Source organism: Cherax quadricarinatus, chromosome 31 (genome assembly GCF_038502225.1).
Source record: "Cherax quadricarinatus isolate ZL_2023a chromosome 31, ASM3850222v1, whole genome shotgun sequence".
NCBI lineage: Eukaryota > Metazoa > Arthropoda > Malacostraca > Decapoda > Parastacidae > Cherax > Cherax quadricarinatus.
In genome coordinates, this window is record NC_091322.1 from 28,860,931 (window position 1) to 28,875,220 (window position 14,290).

At 42.8% G+C, this 14,290-nt stretch overlaps 1 long non-coding RNA gene across 1 annotated transcript in view; it reads right to left on the bottom strand.

Moving 5' to 3' along the window:
* Window positions 1-1,371: 1,371 nt before the first annotated feature.
* The window catches only part of LOC138853478 (uncharacterized), a 31,147-nt gene continuing 18,228 nt past the window's right edge, over window positions 1,372-14,290 (bottom strand). Inside the window, exons 2-3 of the long non-coding RNA XR_011392664.1 lie at window positions 1,629-1,673; window positions 1,372-1,463 (exon numbers count right to left, since the gene is read on the bottom strand). This is a non-coding gene — a long non-coding RNA (uncharacterized lncRNA). The remainder of the gene's footprint in view (window positions 1,464-1,628; window positions 1,674-14,290) is intronic.

Sequence of the window (14,290 nt, forward strand, 5' to 3'; positions counted from 1 at the left end):
CTCTGCTCCTTCTCTAAGGACCCATGGGGAGATGTTGTCCGGTCCCATCGCCTTTGATCACCTGGTCTTTGACTGTTGTCTTCCTCCTGATGTGGCTATACAACAGTTTCGGGTCAGTCTTGATTATCGATGCTATGTCATTTTCATACTGTCGCTGGGCCTCCCTCCTTACCTGTGCGTACTCATTCCTAGCTCTGCAACTGATCTCCCTATTTTCGTGTGTTCTCTGCCTTCTGTACTTTTTCCATTCTCTATTGCACTTTGTTTTTGCCTCCTTACACCGTCGGGTAAACCAGGGGCTCGTTCTGGTCTTCCCGTTGTTACTGTTGCCCTTGGGAATAAACCTTTCCACTGCCTCCTTGCATTTTGTTGTTACATATTCCATCATTTCATTTACTGGCTTTCCTGCCAGTTCTCTGTCCCACTGGACCTCCCGCAGGAAGTTCTTCAACCCTATGTAGTCCCCTCTTTTATAGTCAGGCTTTTCCCATTCAACTCCTGTTATTCTCTCCACTTGCAGCTCTACTATGTATTCAAAGCACAGAACCACGTGGTCGCTAGCTCCTAGGGGACTCTCATACTTGATGTCCTCAATGTCTGAGCTGCACAGGGTGAACACAAGGTCCAATCTTGCTGGTTCATCCTCCCCTCTCACTCTGGTAGTGTCCTTAACATGTTGGTGCATGAGGTTTTCCAGCACCACGTCCAACATCCTGGCTCTCCATGTTTTGGGACCCTCATGTGGCTCCAGGTTTTCCCAGTCAATCTCCCTGTGGTTGAAATCCCCCATAACCAGCAACTTTGCTCTGCTGGAGTGAGCTCTTCTTGCCACCTCAGCAAGTGTGTCCACCATTGCTCTGTTGCTCTCTTCATATTCCTCTCTTGGCCTCCTGCAGTTCTGTGGTGGATTATACATCACTGCAATGACCACTTTGTGTTCCCCAGACTGAAGTGTACCTGCTATGTAGTCTCTTTCTCCCGTCTCATCTATGCCTTCCATTATCTCGAATTTCAATTTGCTTTTTACGAGCAGAGCAACCCCACCTCCCCCCCTGCCCCTTCTATCTTTCCTCATGATCTGGTATCCTGGTGGGAAGATTGCATCTGTTATTGTCTCCGTGAGTTTTGTTTCTGTAACTGCTATGATGTCTGGGGACTTCTCATTGATTCTTTCTTGCCATTCCTCATGTTTATTCGTTAATCCATCTGCATTTGTGTACCAAACCTTCAACTTCTGTTCTAATACTGTGTGTGTGTGTGTGTTAATTACCATTTTGTCCTAGGCACATGTCGATTAGACACTAGGCCTGTTGTATATGCGTGCGTACGCATATACATATGTGTGTGTGTGTGTGTGTGTGTGTGTGTGTGTATACTCACCTAATTGTGGTTGCTGTGGTCGAGACTCAGCTCCTGGACCCGCCTGTCAATGTTTTATCCACAGCGGCATATTACCAACCATTCTGAAAAAAAATACTCCGCCTTTGCCTATGATAAATACCTCGCAACCACTTAAACTTCTGTAAATTCAACTATACCTTACCAAAATATAAGGTAATATAAATACCTCAAGAGCACATAGAGTAGAAGCTAGGCTGAAGTAGGTGTCTGTCACTTGAGTAACTTACCCTGCATGGCTCCCGGCTCTACCTCAACTGCCAGAGTCACACATCCTGACGGGGGGAAACAAGTTTGTTAGAATTGTAAGCAAGACACTACGCAAGATTTAAAACAAACTGGAACCGCAAGGGTATATAAATACCGACAAGGCGGAGTAAATAACACTTAGATACAGTTTTTTTTTCAAGTCAGTATAGAATGCACGAAAAAGATTATATGTATATACAGCACTGCAGATATTACCATACACCTAACCTTCCTTCCTGCGTGTGTGTGAACACACACACACACACACACACACACACACACACACACACACACACACACACACACTTCTGATGTATTCAATACTGACCTTATAAAGTCCACTGTATGGGCTTAACGTTGTTGTTAATACAGGTACTCACGGTGTCATTAACCACACTTCAAACAGAAGTCAAATACTCAACAAAAGTGTAAAGAACAAACAGGTAAATGACAAGTACAAGACGCGACAAAAACAAGTGAGGGCCCCGGGACGGGAGTATAACAAGCGAACAAAAACAAGTGGGGACCGGGACGAGTGTAACAAGTGAACAGAAACAAGCGAGACCCAAGGCGGGAGTGTAACGCGTGAGCAAAAACAAGTGAGACCCCAGGGCGGGATTGCAACACGTGAACAAAAACAAGAACACATTCAAGAGTACACATTCATTAAGAATATAACAGCATCAATGTTAACAACCAAGTAATAACATTAATTGTGAGTATGATGGCACCAGAGTAGACAAAGATGACACAAAAGAATGAGACAATTACAGCTGACCAAACATTTACAGTAACACTCCTATAAAAGTACATTACTTACAAGCCTTTACAAAATAAACAATAAAAAATACTAATTGCAAATTGTCAATAACAATACTATTACATGTACCACCACTACTACTACCAGTGCTACTATTACCACAACCCACTACTACTACTACTAATAATAATAATAATAAAATAATCTTTGGTCCCTGATAACTACGTCCTCTATCCTATTGTATCTCACCACTGAAAAGGTATATACCGGAAAACAAGACATGTTTCACTGGCTACACGATCCAAGAGCGGTATCCCTTATATCCCATTATCCCAGAAAGCAAAAAGGAATAATACAGAGTACCACACAAGTTTTTATTGGAGTCAAATATCATCACTGAAGATCTGACGTCAAACAGAAGTGGCATTCACAAGTTATCGCCTGGAAACTGATATCCTAATTTCAATAAAAATGGCAAACTGGCACCACCCATGTGGCCGAAAACCAATCAGACACTTCCACTAAGACACAACAGCCATTTAGCACCAAACAAGAGGCATTCTATAGCTATCAGAACGAGACCAATATTCCCACCAGTTTAATAGACCTGGCAAAGTACGAATTACAGCCTACATGGCCCAATATTATTCCTATTACAATCAGAACTAAGCGCTAAACACGCCTCAATAACAGTACGAATTTCCTTCAGAGGAAAATACACCATCACTAAGTCTGGGGCGCTCAGAAATTACATTTTTAAGTTACCAACGTAGAAGCCTAGCAGATTACATGAACCATTCACAAATTGTCAAATAAAAATCAGTATTTTAATGTTCCCAGATTCAATAAAAATGGCACTTATAGCCCAAAATCAATCCAAACTTTTTTTTTTTTTTGGGGGGGGGGGGATTCAGCAGCATTAAAGATTTGAAGCCAATCAGAATATGCATTCTCTAGTTGCTACACAAAAACCATTTAAATAAAATTGGCAAATTTAAAATCATACAACCCAAAATCAATGCGAAACTTCTCTTTTGTTCTGTTTCAAATTTTCTACAGTTCTATTACGATTTTTTTTTTTTTTACATTCTTTAAGAAATTGAATACATGGTTTAGAAAACCAACAAAATGATAAATAAGACGCTGTGCAATACTTGGGAATCATTTTTCTGACAGCCTGTCGTCTACCTAATACCTGTGCCTTCCTACCCACATAATGATTAGTAACAAAAAAAAGTGCAATACCGTGACTGGAACAGTACACAAGTAACCTGCAAACAGAAGAGAGGAGCTTACGACGACGTTTCGTTCCGACTTGGACCATAAACAAAGTCCAAGTAGGACCGAAACGTCGTCGTAAGCTCCTCTCTTTATGTGGGGGTTACTTGTGTATAATGATTGTTTCTGGGATCACTGCCCCCGCGCCCCGCTCCTGGACCAAAACTCCTAATTAGTGACCTGATTAACACTTAAAAAGTACTGATGAAGTGACAGGCGGCCCAACTAAGCACCACAACTCAGCTGATCAGAAACTGATAGATTTTCATTTTTTTTTTTTACACTTACATTATGAGTGATGATGAGTGAGAAACGACAGAACACAAGATGCAGCTGTACAGTGTTGACAGTAAGTTTCAGTAATACGGTCACATCAAGAACACTCAAGACGAGGCGCTGGCGCCATACCCACCCACCTAAGATGATGCTAAGTAGTTGACGGCGCTGTGATATCTCAGAGAGAGAGAGAGAGAGAGAGAGAGAGAGAGAGAGAGAGAGAGAGAGAGAGAGAGAGAGAGAGAGAGAGAGAGAGAGAGAGAGAGAGAGAGAGAGAGAGAGAGAGAGAGAGAGAGAAGTCAGTAACAAGACTTCTGGCCTGGTATAGAAGAGTGTTTCACTTGCAGCCACGTGACGCACACGCACGCGCACACGCCGGGTGGATGGTTGGGAAGGGAGAGGAGGTACGAGGGGGGAAGAAGGGTAGAGATGACTCACTCGCAGGACTCAGACCAGAGCAGATCCTCGGGCGCCAACACTGGATCGATGCTCTCCCTCCTTCACCCCTTCCCAACCCGTTCCCATAACCCCCTCCATCATCTCTCCCGCCCCTCCTTTATTCCCTCCTTCAATCCCTCTCTCAACCCCTCCTTTATTCCCTCTCACAACCCCTCACTCATCACCCACAACTTCCCTCACACCATTACTCCATCTCAGTCACTTCCAGGCAGTGATAGGAACCGTTGTTGGCCAATGATTGTGGTATTGCAGTCTGATGTCTTCACGTCTGGGACAGTTGACACCTGCTTCAAGACAGGTGTACCACAGCTCAACAATGTACAGCACTCCTTCACTGCCAGGATAAAATCAATGAAGCTTCACAAGGGCCAAGGGCACTGATTAATAATACTGATGTTAAAATTTGGAAAAAAAAAATATGCAAAATCTGGGAAACAGGCATTTTAAAGTCTATGAGTGAGTGAGTAACATTTCAGTGTTCAAAACACTGGGCATCTGTAATGTTGCACCCCTCAAGGAAGGTTCCTTGATGTTGGTGAGGGGCTCTTGATTTAGGGAATTGGATCTGTGCTCCAGTTCCCCGAATTAAGCCTGAATGCCTTCCACATCCCCCCCCAGGCGCTGTATAATCCTCCGGGTTTAGCGCTTCCCCCTTGATTATAATAATGTAATGTTGCAGCTAACTGCATATTAACACTGATGACGTCATCGTTTCCATATGGTTGGCAAATCTGTAACTGCTTGTGTATTTATTTCTATGCAAATTTATGTATTTTTTGTATGTATTACATATTATTTTTGAAATTTATATATCTTGTTCAGTTTTGGATTTCGACGCCCAGCTGCCATCACAGCATGGCTGTTCTAACAACTGGACGAGGTAGTGCTATAAGAATGATCGAAGATACGGGTATTGGAGTTAAACCCTCCAAGAAAGACCAGATATTGAAAACTTTATGTAAATATTACACTAAACCCAACGTGTTAATATAAAAATGTTAGCGGTAAAATCTAGGCTAAGAAACCTAAGGATGGCCTTCACATATCCAGATGCTCCCTTTAATTTACGCATGTGCGAGCAATGCTTAAGCACATTGTACCAGTGTGTAACACTGAAAACAAATCAACACTAGAAAAAGTTCAAATGCATGCATCCATATTAGTACGACGCTGAGAAATAACTACAGGGAGTGGTTGCCCCAACTGTCTCCCTGGTCTCTGAAAAACCAAGAATAAACAAGGTTAACTACGACACTTTACCCGGACACTAGCAACAACAAAGGGATACAAATAGAATCTAAATGCCGAAACTAATAATTGAGACGTAAGGGCAGTAAAAAAAAAGAAGTTAAATTTGATAAATAATGACATTAGGCATCAAGTCAGTACCATCTTTCAAATGTTAAATAGATGGTGGTATCTGGTTAGTCTACGTTGGTGTTGGTCATAATGCTACCCCACCCACTGATAACAAATGCTGGTGTACCAGCGCTTGGTATTCAAGTCACAAATAATGAACTCGGCAAATTATGTCTTTGTTTATATAAAATGGCAGAGTTAATTCACATCACAAAAGAGGAGAGGCAGAACCCAGAGGTAATACCGACTCCGGCAGAGAGAAGGGATGCCCTACACTACTGCTATTTTTTCCTCCAATGTGTACCACACCAGCACACACTTCCTTACTGCCACCCTCCCTCTCTCACCGGGCGTCTAACACTATAAAGATGCACTCACCATGGTGCAGACCCTACCCGACATGCTCGACCACCAGGGTACAGGAAGCAGCAGCAACACTACCACTAGCAGCAAAAACATCAGCATTAGTAACAGTACATCAACAGCAGTATAATTATTTATTATAATATAGGAAGGAAGCGCTAAATCCGTAGGGGTCACACCGCACCTAGGGATACGAAACATTCAGGCTCGATCTAAGGAAGAAGTCCCATTCCTTTGATCAAGAGCCTCTCACCGGCTTTCAATGAACCTAACTTGAGCGAAACAGTAGTAATACCAGAAGTAACAGCACAACTAGCACTCATAATAGTATCGGCATCAGCATCAACAGCAAGAAGGCAAGGTACTCGTCCCGCTTGCTCACTCTCATTTCTGACATGGACAGGGACATAAATTATAGCACTGTATCATCCTCTGCAGAAGATACTAAAATTTGTATGAAGGTGACATCCATAGAAGACATACATAGAGAGCCTCCAATCTGATAGAGATCAAGTCTTCTAGAGGACTGCTGGATAAAATTAAGTTACAAATTTACTGAGGAATGGAGGAGATAAAAACAAGAGCGGAGTACAAGACAAACTCAAACCACTCAACAGAATACATAACAAATACGAGACCTGGGAGTGATAATGTCAGAACATCTAAAGTTCAGGGATTATTATAATCAAAAAGAAGCGCTAAGCCACAAGGACTATACAGAAAAGTTCAGGGAGCACTGCTAAAAATGCTATCGCAACTGCAAGAAACATGATAGGTTAGATAACTAGAACTTTCAAAATAAGAGATGCCAAGACAATGATGATACTCTTCTGGTCACTCGTTCTCTCTTGGCAGGAATACTGTTGTGTACTAACGGACTCTTTCACGGCAGGTGAAACGGCTGAGTCAAAGAATATGCAGAGGACCTTCACAGCTCGCATAAACTCAGTAAAGCACCTAAATTTCCTAGTACTGTGTTCCTTAGAACGTAGGCGAGAAAGATATATTATAATCTACATCCTGTTCCTCATCCTCATATCAGAGAGAGATGTAATCCGCAGCAGTGTCATCCTTGCAGACGATACTAGGATCTGCATGAGACTGTCATCTATTGAGGACAGACACGGGTAACCTCCAAGAAGATGTAAACCAAGTTTTTCAATGGGCAACGGAAAACAATATGATGTTCAATGAAGACAGATTCCAACTACTCCGTTATGGAAAACTGGATGAGATAATAATTAGAACAGAGTATACTACAAACGCTAATCATACAATAGAGAGAAAAAAATAATGTGAGGGACCTGGGAGTGGTAATGTCTGAGGATCTCACTTTCAAGGATCACAACAGTACCACGGTCACAACTGCAATGAAAATAAGAGGAAGGATATTGAGAGCGTTCAAAACAAGAGATGCCAAGCCAATGATGATCCTCTTCAAATCATTGTTCTATGTTGGAATACTGCTGTACATTAACATCTCCGTTCAAAGCAGGTGAAATTGCCGATCTAGAGAGTGTACAGAGAACCTTTACTGTACACATAAGTTCCATCAAACACCTCAACTACTGGGAACGCTTGGAAGCGCTTGACTTGTACTCGCTGGAACACAGGCGAGAAATATATCATAACCTACACTTTGAAAATCCAAGAAGGAATGGTCCGAATCTGCACACAGAAATCACTCCCTACGAAAGCAAAAGACTTGGCAGGCGATGCAAAATACTCCCAATGAAAAGTAGGGGCGCCACTGGTACACTAAGAGAAAACACCATAAGTGTCCGAGGCCCAAGACTGTTCAACAGCCTCCCACCAAGCATAAGGGGAATTACCAATAGGCCCCTGGCTGCCTTCAAGAGGGAGCTGGACAGATACTTTAAAGTCGGTACCGGATCACCCTGGCTGTGGCTCATACGTTGGATTACGTACGGCCAGCAGTAACAGCCTGGTTGATCAGGCCCTGATCCACCTAGAGACTTGGTCGAGGACCGGGCCACGGTGGCGTTGATCCCCGGAATGCCCTCCAGGTAGGTTGGTAGACCTAGAAGATATTACACATATGAACAAAAGAACCTTAACCTGTGCAGAATACCTCCAATGGAAAGCAGAAGAGGGATGAATACACTGAGAGAGAACTCAATAAGTGTTAAGGGACCACGACTCTTCAACACCCTCCTTTCACGCATAAGGAAGATTACCAACCCCTAGATGTCAAGAGGAAACTCCACAGATTTCCTAAAATGGTTACTGACCAACCGGGTTGTGGTGCATACGTTGGACTGCGAGCGGCGGGCACCAACAGCTTGATCGATCAGGCCTGCAACTAGGAGTCCCGGCCTGGTACCGAGCCGATACCTCCGGAAACGACTCTAAACTTGCTACATATAATTAGACGGTTCCAAGGAACGATGAAGTCCTCAGGGGCGTAGCAATAACCTTACACGATGAAATTCTTCGGATTATTAACCCCCAAGAATTGTTAACAGTATACCCCTAGAAAGCCAAGCAGTGGTTTATTTCTATTAGGGTCCTTACTAGGCTGCGACTTACAACAGCCAACTCTAAGATACATATTTACTGCTGGGGGAATGCCTTGATATCGCATTACATATAGGTCCTGCTCCTAATACGTGGCACACATACAATAACAATGTGGCACACATACAATAACAATCTGTTTCGTGTATTTTGTAGACATGCCAGCGTCTTAAGAGCGGTGTTGATTCTGCCAGAGGCGACGCTCAAACACTCCTACACCATGGTGACGATGATGCTACTAACAACTGTGTGGTGTTGCGGGAGCAGGAGGGGCAGGGCAGTGCCACTACTCCACATTACACATCTGCACAAGCAACCATAGGTACACATCACTAACAACTTTACACTGTTAAACTACAACTGCCAGGTGAACACAAGAAATCAACCTTGATTCAGGCGACCATGTAAACGTGGGAAAGTCCTTCATACAAATGTTAACTGATACTTGGTAATGTTTATGGTGACGGTTTATGGAGCTTGTTAGTTTGGTAAAGCTTGTCACTACTTTCCTCTATTTTGGTGTAAGCTTTTCTAACTTAGAACACACTTTATAAAACACAAGTAGTAAAGCTAGCCTTTATCTGCTGGATTTGTCTTCTACTTCCTCAGATCGAACCCCGATTGTCTACCTTTACCTCAGGCGCTGTATTACCCCTACAAGTTTAGCGCTTACCGCTAAATGTATCAGATGATGTTTCACCTAAATATGGCTTGATCACAGTAAAATAGGGGAGCTACTTTAAACACACGAGATAACTCAATATGCAAAAAACTTCAAAGTTCTAACATCCTTCAAATATATAAAATGATTAAAAACCGCTAAACCAGTATGGGTTGTACAAAGAATACTAATAGACCCCTATACACAAATAACCTAGTCTTCAAAAAGATATTTGCAAGCACTCGTGATCAAACAGGCTAGTAATTGTTTTGTTTTTTTAGGTACAGGTACACATAAATAGTTACCTGGAGGTTATTCCGGGGATCAACGCCCCCGCGGCCCGGTCCATGACCAGGCCTCCCGATGGATCAGGGCATGATCAACTAGGCTGTTACTGCTGGCCGCACGCAGTCCAACGTACGAGCCACAGCCCGGCTGATCCGGCACTGACTTTAGGTATCTGTCCAGCTCTCTCTTGAAGGCAGCCAGGGGTTTATTGGCAATTCCCCTAATGCTTGATGGGAGGCTGTTGAACAGTTTTGGGCCCCGGACACTTATGGTGTTTTCTCTTAGTGTACCAATGGCGCCCCTACTTTTTATTGGGGGCATTTTGCATCGCCTGCCCAGTCTTTTACTTTCGTAGAGAGTGATTTCTGTGTGCAGATTTGGGACCATTCCTTCCAAGATTTTCCAAGTGTAGATTATGATATATCTCCCTCCTGCGTTCCAACGAGTACAAGTCAAGTGCTTCCAAGCGTTCCCAGTAGTTAAGGTGCTTGACAGAACTTATACGTGCAGTAAAGGATCTCTGTACACTCTCTAGATCTGCGATTTCACCTGCTTTGAATGGAGATGTTAATGTACAGCAGTATCATACCTAGTTTAACATAATTGTAAATTACTTAGGATACCCCCCCCCCACCAAAAAAAAGTCAAAAGTAACTTATTTCCACTATGGTTCTTGCTTATGTTGAACTGTGTGAGCACAGCCTGAATAAACAGATCATCAACCTGGGAACCTGTCTGAGACCGGGTCGACAGGGGGGGGGTTTGATGATCTCCAAATCTACGTTCCTAGCAACATTATTATAATCAAGGGAGAGCGCTAAACCCGTAGGATTATGTAGCGCCTGTGGGGGGGGGGAGGATGTGGAAAGTATTCAGGCTTAATTCAGGGAACTGGAGCACAGATCCAATTCCCTAGATCAAGAGCCCCTCACCAACGTCAAGGAACCTTCCTTGAGGGGATCCTCGCAACAAACATAAGAGTAGGTAATCACCAACCAGACTTGTTGGTCTGGTAGTTAATACGATGAACCCATGTTTCTATTTCAGAACAAAAATGAAAATGTCAACATTTTTGCCAGTTGCCAGTGTAAACACTAGTCTAGTGAGAGATGTTTCTTTTGATAGCTGGAAGTATTTGGTTGTTATTCTCTACATTATTTGATGTAGTCTTTTCAGACCTCACTAATGAAAGGCAGTGTTCAAAACTTAATTGATAGGTTTTCAGAGTGGCTAAACAATAAAACGTCTAATGAAATTTGAGCTCTCAGAGGTCAATTGATGCGGGTGAGGGACTCTTCATCTGGGAAGCTGAATCTATTTTCTCCTTCCTTGAAACAAATCAAACTTAATCGCCTCTACACAAATAACCCGCACATAGGAGAAAGCAGCTTACGATGACGTTTCGGTCCGACTTGGACCGTAACGTCGTCGTAAACTCCTCTCCCGTATGTGCAGGTTATTTGTGTATTGTTCCAGTCACGGTATTGTGCCTTTTTGTTATTTAATCGCCTCTCCCTTGTGCGCTGTCGCCTCTCTCCCTCGGGCGCTGTGACCCCTATGAGTTTGACGCTCCTCCATGAATGTAATAATAATAATGAAATTTGGTTTTATTTTACTATTATTGACAAGTCTTTAAGCTTTATTAATACTATTGTGTGGGAGAGGTCAGACTTCCCGGTCAAATGTTCTGCAGTTATTCCCATCTCTCACAGTGATACACGCACAATATTTATTATTTTTATTATCACACTGGCCGATTCCCACCAAGGCAGGGTGGCCCGAAAAAGAAAAACTTTCACCATCATTCACTCCATCACTGTCTTGCCAGAAGGGTGCTTTACACTACAGTTTTTAAACTGCAACATTAACACCCCTCCTTCAGAGTGCAGGCACTGTACTTCCCATCTCCAGGACTCAAGTCCGGCCTGCCGGTTTCCCTGAATCCCTTCATAAATGTTACTTTGCTCACACTCCAACAGCACGTCAAGTATTAAAAACCATTTGTCTCCATTCACTCCTATCAAACACGCTCACGCATGCCTGCTGGAAGTCCAAGCCCCTCGCACACAAAACCTCCTTTACCCCCTCCCTCCAACCCTTCCTAGGCCGACCCCTACCCCGCCTTCCTTCCACTACAGACTGATACACTCTTGAAGTCATTCTGTTTCGCTCCATTCTCTCTACATGTCCGAACCACCTCAACAACCCTTCCTCAGCCCTCTGGACAACAGTTTTGGTAATCCCGCACCTCCTCCTAACTTCCAAACTACGAATTCTCTGCATTATATTCACACCACACATTGCCCTCAGACATGACATCTCCACTGCCTCCAGCCTTCTCCTCGCTGCAACATTCATCACCCACGCTTCACACCCATATAAGAGCGTTGGTAAAACTATACTCTCATACATTCCCCTCTTTGCCTCCAAGGACAAAGTTCTTTGTCTCCACAGACTCCTAAGTGCACCACTCACTCTTTTTCCCTCATCAATTCTATGATTCACCTCATCTTTCATAGACCCATCCGCTGACACGTCCACTCCCAAATATCTGAATACGTTCACCTCCTCCATACTCTCTCCCTCCAATCTGATATTCAATCTTTCATCACCTAATCTTTTTGTTATCCTCATAACCTTACTCTTTCCTGTATTCACCTTTAATTTTCTTCTTTTGCACACCCTACCAAATTCATCCACCAATCTCTGCAACTTCTCTTCAGAATCTCCCAAGAGCACAGTGTCATCAGCAAAGAGCAGCTGTGACAACTCCCACTTTGTGTGTGATTCTTTATCTTTTAACTCCACGCCTCTTGCCAAGACCCTCGCATTTACTTCTCTTACAACCCCATCTATAAATATATTAAACAACCACGGTGACATCACACATCCCTGTCTAAGGCCTACTTTTACTGGGAAAAAATTTCCCTCTTTCCTACATACTCTAACTTGAGCCTCACTATCCTCGTAAAAACTCTTCACTGCTTTCAGTAACCTACCTCCTACACCATACACTTGCAACATCTGCCACATTGCCCCCCTATCCACCCTGTCATACGCCTTTTCCAAATCCATAAATGCCACAAAGACCTCTTTAGCCTTATCTAAATACTGTTCACTTATATGTTTCACTGTAAACACCTGGTCCACACACCCCCTACCTTTCCTAAAGCCTCCTTGTTCATCTGCTATCCTATTCTCAGTCTTACTCTTAATTCTTTCAATTATAACTCTACCATACACTTTACCAGGTACACTCAACAGACTTATCCCCCTATAATTTTTGCACTCTCTTTTATCCCCTTTGCCTTTATACAAAGGAACTATGCATGCTCTCTGCCAATCCCTAGGTACCTTACCCTCTTCCATACATTTATTAAATAATTGCACCAACCACTCCAAAACTATGTCCCCACCTGCTTTTAACATTTCTATCTTTATCCCATCAATCCCGGCTGCCTTACCCCCTTTCATTTTACCTACTGGCTCACGAACTTCCCCCACACTCACAACTGGCTCTTCCTCACTCCTACAAGATGTTATTCCTCCTTGCCCTATACACGAAATCACAGCTTCCCTATCTTCTTCAACATTTAACAATTCCTCAAAATATTCCCTCCATCTTCCCAATACCTCTAACTCTCCATTTAATAACTCTCCTCTCCTATTTTTAACTGACAAATCCATTTGTTCTCTAGGCTTTCTTAACTTGTTAATCTCACTCCAAAACTTTTTCTTATTTTCAACAAAATTTGTTGATAACATCTCACCCACTCTCTCATTTGCTCTCTTTTTACATTGCTTCACCACTCTCTTAACTTCTCTCTTTTTCTCCATATAATCTTCCCTCCTTGCATCACTTCTACTTTGTAAAAACTTCTCATATGCTAACTTTTTCTCCCTTACTACTCTCTTTACATCATCATTCCACCAATCGCTCCTCTTCCCTCCTGCACCCACTTTCCTGTAACCACAAACTTCTGCTGAACACTCTAACACTACATTTTTAAACCTACCCCATACCTCTTCGACCCCATTGCCTATGCTCTCATTAGCCCATCTATCCTCCAATAGCTGTTTATATCTTACCCTAACTGCCTCCTCTTTTAGTTTATAAACCTTCACCTCTCTCTTCCCTGATGCTTCTATTCTCCTTGTATCCCATCCACCTTTTACTCTCAGTGTAGCTACAACTAGAAAGTGATCTGATATATCTGTGGCCCCTCTATAAACATGTACATCCTGAAGTCTACTCAACAGTCTTTTATCTACCAATACATAATCCAACAAACTACTGTCATTTCGCCCTACATCATATCGTGTATACTTATTTATCCTCTTTTTCTTAAAATATGTATTACCTATAACTAAACCCCTTTCTATACAAAGTTCAATCAAAGGGCTCCCATTATCATTTACACCTGGCACCCCAAACTTACCTACCACACCCTCTCTAAAAGTTTCTCCTACTTTAGCATTCAAGTCCCCTACCACAATTACTCTCTCACTTGGTTCAAAGGCTCCTATACATTCACTTAACATCTCCCAAAATCTCTCTCTCTCCTCTGCATTCCTCTCTTCTCCAGGTGCATACACGCTTATTATGACCCACTTCTCGCATCCAACCTTTACTTTAATCCACATAATTCTTGAATTTACAC